Here is a 6,000-nt window from a genome sequence, read left to right as displayed (position 1 = left end):
AAACACATGGAATTTGCTTTCTTTAACCTCTGTTGAAACCTGATGCTGGCTTCAGAGCACAAAATTATGCTGTTGTCCCAGCAAATCTGACAAGATGCTCTCAAAGAGTCTCCTTTGGAGCCAGAGTACCCATAGGAAGGAGCTGCACATCCTCTCTGCCATCATACGGAGATGCTTCTGGCTTGAGCAGAAGTTTCCATCAGAGGAGACAAGGGTTCAGCAGGGCACTGAGCTCTCCTCCCAACTTGCCCCTTCATCCTTGCAGCTGAAAGGTACTGCTTGCACTCGCAGGCTGTCCTAGCCCGCCCAAGGAGACAGGGACCCTGTGCTCCAGGAATAAGCTGCTCAGGCAGGATCCTGATTAAGAGACCCCTTTCTGTCCAAGGTATAGTTAAGTCTTGGTCCTCTCACTGCCAGCAGCAGAGTCCAAGGGCTAAACAGACAGACCAGACAGACATCTGCAGTGAGGACAGACAGGCCAAAAATGGTTTACTAAGACACAACCAAAATCCTTTTTTGCTGGACAAGAGCCAACCACCAGTGAAGAGCGCCTCGGAAGAAACACCCCGCAGATGCTTGCAATCGGCCGGCGCAGAGCTCCTGGTCCCTTTCAGACGTGCCCGCTTCTGGCCCCAGTTGAGACGGCACCGCTCTGGCCAGGCTTTCACACTCCTGCTGCTCACATTTCCAACTTTGCGGGAGGTGAAGTGTCTTGGGTGTTCCTAGCAATTGGTTTTCCCTTATCTGAAGGTGACAAGTCCTAAATCTCCAACCTCTTTATAAAGGAGACCACTGTGATTTCTCTGCTTTACAGAAAGGGAAACGGAGGCTCACAGAGGGACACGATCACACAACGTAGCTGTGACCTGGGACTTGCCCAAGGCCTCCTTAGTCCCAGCCCAAGAGCATACCCACCTCCCCTGCGAGCCCCAGCATGAGGCTGCCTGCACACAGGGCCAGTCGCGCCCTGCACTCACATTTTAAACACCGCAAAGGCGACGCTCAGTGTCCTTGGCCAATGCTCTGCTAACGGCCGACAGCTCAGCCACGCCTGACACAGCACTTCGTGCTCGCTGCAGTTCTTACAGCAGCAGCACAGCCCAGGGAATCACTACTCAGGTCTAAACTCTCGAAAAAAAGTTACAGTCTAAAACAAAAAAACAAAACCCCAACCAAAAACCAAACCAAAACCTCAAAACCAAACCCAAGACCATCTTAAAAATAGGGATCTGGATAATGTTTTCCACACATTTGAAAGCACTGTCCTGGCCGTTTGCAAATGCCAGATCCCTTAGGAGATGCTAAGCAGAGTTGCTGGAGTCGTCTCAAGAACAGCAGGAATGAAGCAGTGTTGTGCTGCTGCCTCATGGAGACCTGCCGAGTTTAAAGCTGGGTTCCAGCAAGCAAGAAGTTTGGCATTGGCCATCAGGATCCTTTTATTCCTTTCAGTGGTTCCTTAGAGCACAGATAGCAGAAGGCACAGGGAGAATGGGTAGTGGGGAAGAGGGCAGACAAAGCTTTTGGTTAACACACTGGCCATGGCCCCAGGAGATCTGAACCCCACTCAGCCCCTCACTCCCTCGCAGCCTTGGGCAAGCCACTGGAGCTCTCTGCTTCCTCCCTGCACAAGTCTCTTTAGTTTACCTCTTCCGCACAGCGCATCTGGACTACAAAGCCTGAAGATGAAAGAATCTTTGGATATTTGTGCAGCGTCTAGCACAAAAAGGTCTCCACCTTAGCTGGGGCCTCCAGATGATGCAGTCCTCATAACTAATGCAAAGCAAGTACTTCCATGAGTGATGACACAAACTGCCACATTTCCTGTGATTTCATGTCTCAAGGTTGCATTATCTCGTGTCTAATAAGATGCATGTATCCCTACAGTTCCCCTCCTATATAGATTGCCTTTGTCTAATGGTAACAGCTACACTCACCAATCTCCTCTGGAGAAGGGATTCAGCACCTTCCTCCTCCCAGGGTGGAAATAGAGGAACTTGCTTTTCGGAAGGGCTATGAATTAATGATTCCTTCTTCAGAGAACCTCAGCAGCATCTACCCAAACACCTTCTATCCTGCACTACTCGCAAAGGAAAAGCGGGGGGACGGTCCCACCTTACCAGTCATGACAGCATTAAGGAACCTGGCATATCAAATATTCCTAATGGGTTTTTAAGGCAAACAATCACTCCCAGATGGAAAGAGAGGAAGCCCATCCTTATGGAGGATTGTGGGCTGTCTGAAGACTCAGGCAAAAGCTTCATCCCCTTCTCATTTTCAGGGTATGTATTGCCTTCAAACATAACGGATGGAGACTCAAAAAGAAGCAATGAGAAAGCACTCACTGTGGAGCACAAAGAGAGGGAAAAACCAAGAATGAGGACAATTAACAGTTTGAGCAGTTTTGCAATATCATTAAACGTAGGATCAGACGTGCAACAAACGGTGATATACAGGCACTTGAGCTACTGCAATCAGTGAGTTATGGCCTGTCAGCCAAGGATGAGTATGACCCTTTAAATAACTGCCTTTGAAACCTCTGTGCAGGCTAGGAGTGTCCGCCGTGGTGCGGCTCACAGGGTAACCCAGCAGGCCACAGAACTGCTTACTGCTGAGAGGCGTTAAGGAGGCACATCTCCAATTTCACCCTGTCCCAAGGCCCCACTGAAATGGATGCAAAATGCCTTCCAAATTCAACAGAACTTGAATAAATCCAAAGCGAGGAAGGGAACATGGGCTGTAATACAGGGATTTTCCACTCATTGTTTATAAGCATGTCCTGCGTTCTGCAGCTTGGCGGAGCAACCTACCTGCAAGCAGCAGCAAGGAGCCTGCTTCGTGTCTTCTCTGAACAGAAACCAGAGGAATGCAAGCAATGGAAAAAATGTCGAGTGGAATATCAGCCAGGCTGCAGAACACCAGCCGCCACATGAATATCTGATTTCAGCCCAAATCTCTGCAACCACCATATATAGGAAGCATTTCAACAGAGCAGACATCTCTCCAGAGCACTGTCTGACAGCTCCTTCACATCTCAAGCCCTCTTCCAAGAGGTACTGAGAAAGGCCTTTTCCAACTGTTATCAAAGAAGTTAAAAGGAGGTAGAAAAGAGCTGGTGGTGTTGACATTAATACCAGCTTCCTACAGCACTTGCAAAAATCTCCACCAGATCTCTGAACCTTGGCTTGGCACCTGAACCCTGTCAGCCACACCATCCTGTGCTCCCAGACCCGGAGGACAAGCATCCCTCCTGGGTGGCTGGTGTCCCTTCCTGGGGCACCCGGCACCGGCCACGGCAGAGCTCCTCGGCAGAGGAGCGGAACCACATCCTGAGGAGACACAGATTGTGACACAGTGAAAGGATCAAACATTTTGGGTAACAAAACACATGCACTCTGTGACCTAGAAGAAAAACTAAGATTTACTGGAAGTTGCAGAATCCTTTGGGCTGCTAAGTCCTTCTCAGAGGACCAAATACAGAAATCCAGAAATCCCCTGAGCATCTTCAGCAGCTCCGCAGAGCGGCAGGTCAGAAGCCTTCATGCTGCAAACATTCTCCCAATTTTTCGGCCCAGGACTCTACAGGGTCAGGTTATGATTTACAGCAAAATGGGTTGCAGAAGCACTCTGACACCTGCAGTGAGAAGACAGGCTCCGTTTGCTCTGAAAAGACAAGAACTGTTGAAAGAACCTGTGTATCCCGCCAGCACAACAGCACAGGGCTGCCCTCTAAACCCGAGAGGCATGCATGGACCCATGCATCTGGAGATCAGCTTGGGAACCCAGCCTGTGATCCAGACTCTCCTTGCCTGGAGTTAATTTTTATTAATTTTATTTTAACATGCAACTTTAGTGGTTTTGACAGTAAAAGAAGAAGGGAAAAAATCTACCCTGGAAAAAGGAAGCTGTGAGGACCCACTGTTAGCTAAATCACATGGCTGACAGTAACCAGATGCGAGGGAGGGGAAGGGCTAGGTTTCAGCATTTGCACACCACAGGAATCAACTCAGGCTTTTGAGACTAGGCGAGAAGCAAAGCCTTAAAATTCCTACTTTAGTACTCCAGGCAAGGAAAAACCCAACCACCAGTAGTTGCAGAGACAGCTGGGGAAAGCAGTGCTCTTTCTCCCCACTGCAGAGGCCAACAAGATCAGCAGCAGAGCTGTTTCATGCTGCTGCCAACCCCATCACTGCACCTCAAAGCAGGGAGGGGACTCACCCCCAGGACTAGGGGCCCGGCTAATCCTCTGGCCTGTGCTGAAGAGTTTGCCCACAAGAGGAGTCTGACAGGACCGGCACGGGTACCTCGGGGGTCTCCTCTCCTCTCAGCTCCCAGAGCACACACACGCACCCCCCTGGCTATTCCCAACACTCAGCAAAAGATCTTTACAACCAACCTCGAGATCAAGGCCAAGGCTTTGAGCGGGGACATGGCATAAGGAGAAGGGATGGCAGAGTATCCCTTCCTTCACAAGCATCACATAACCTGCCTGGTCCCGATTAGGACCTAATGCAGGAACCACACCATTGCAGGTACAATGGCACTGCTGGGGTTTGTGCTCCGGCTGCTCTCCGGGGCGAGACACGGGCACGGCACCGGATCCTGCAGCTGAAACGTGGCACTGCTGGGGAGCAGCTGGCAGACGCAATGCCCCACGCTGCACAGTGTCTCTTTGCAAAGAAACCTGCAAGCGTCTCCGCCTTACGCAATCAACAGCCCACAAAGCTCAGTGACATGTCCTACATCGGCTTTTTTCTTCTTTTTTTCCTCCCTCAGTTCGTTGAAGCTATCTCTAAGGTTATTCACCCCTGCGAAAACTGCTGGGCTGGCAAAATCATACACAGCAGGAGTGTTTGCTGGAGAGCGAGGCCGATGTGTGCAGCTGGCCTCATCAGAAAGGCAGACATGGGGTTATCCTGCCCCGGCTGGGAACAGGCTGTGGGTGACGTGAATTTCCTTATTTCACAGCCTGGGTATTTATGGCATAAGACACAAGCTTCTGTTCCTTTTACATCACCGCAGCCAGAACGGGAAGGGTTACACATCCTTGAGAGTATTGGCACATCACTGGGGAAATACTCTTACAAAAGCCAAAATGCACCGTGCTGCTCCAACAGCCCAGCTCAACAGGACAAGGGCAAGGCAAGCAGGTGCCGAGAGCAGGGGGTGTGCGTTTGTGGACTACGCTCCCTTCCTCGGCTGTATCGCAATCTCCCACACAGTCAGGGCTCCTCTGTGGGAGGTAACAGGGCTAGTAAATCCAGTCCAGTTTGGGCAGGCTCTGTCCACTTTGTTCTTCTGCGGTAGCGAGGTGTTGCCCACACATTCTGCCTGTGAACTGATTCTCAGTGGCCCACAGCAACCTGCAAGGGAATGTCTCAGACCAAAGCACAAATGAGACAAGATTCATGAGCTCAGGTGCTAACTCTTCTACAGAGACAACCATGGGACAGTCACTCTGGCTTTCTCGGTCAGCGTCTCTGGTGGAAATGGCACTCATTTCATAAGTGCTTGCAAACTTCATTAACAGGGCTTAAAGAACACGGTGATGAGGACTATCAGCATCTAGTCTGACTTGCAAAACACGGGCCATAAGAATGCATGTGAGCAGATCACCGAGATAGAGATCTCTCAGGGCGATCACAGGGCCGGAAGCAGAGGGTGGAGCTCAATGGTCACTCCTCAGGTTAGAGAAGACTACACAAGGGTTCCTCCAAGAACCACTGCTGAATGAGCTTTTTCAAGGTCATAGATGAAGATGTTGAATAAAGAGTGAGCAGTGAAACCGCTAAGTTTGCAGATGACGCCAAGCTCTTTCGAGTAGTCAAATACCATGTTGATGGTAAGGAACTCAAGAAGAACCTCACAAAACTGAGGAGACAAAAAGGTTGCAGATGAGCTTTTATGGAGATAAATGTCAAGCAATGCATCTAGGGAAAAATAATGAAAGCAGGCCTATGCGATGCTCAGCTCTGACCCGGCAGCTACAACTCAGGAAAGAGA

General features: G+C 50.1%; 1 protein-coding gene across 3 annotated transcripts in view; it reads right to left on the bottom strand.

Annotated features, from left to right (window-relative positions):
- TRAF7 (TNF receptor associated factor 7) overlaps window positions 1–6,000 on the bottom strand; it is a 36,939-nt gene that overhangs the window by 23,224 nt on the left and 7,715 nt on the right. The window lies entirely within an intron of this gene.

This window comes from Calonectris borealis, chromosome 16 (assembly GCF_964195595.1).
Source record: "Calonectris borealis chromosome 16, bCalBor7.hap1.2, whole genome shotgun sequence".
NCBI classification, from domain to species: Eukaryota; Metazoa; Chordata; class Aves; order Procellariiformes; family Procellariidae; genus Calonectris; species Calonectris borealis.
The sequence above is the reverse complement of the archived record's forward strand: the minus strand, read 5'-3'. Positions and strand labels throughout refer to the sequence as shown.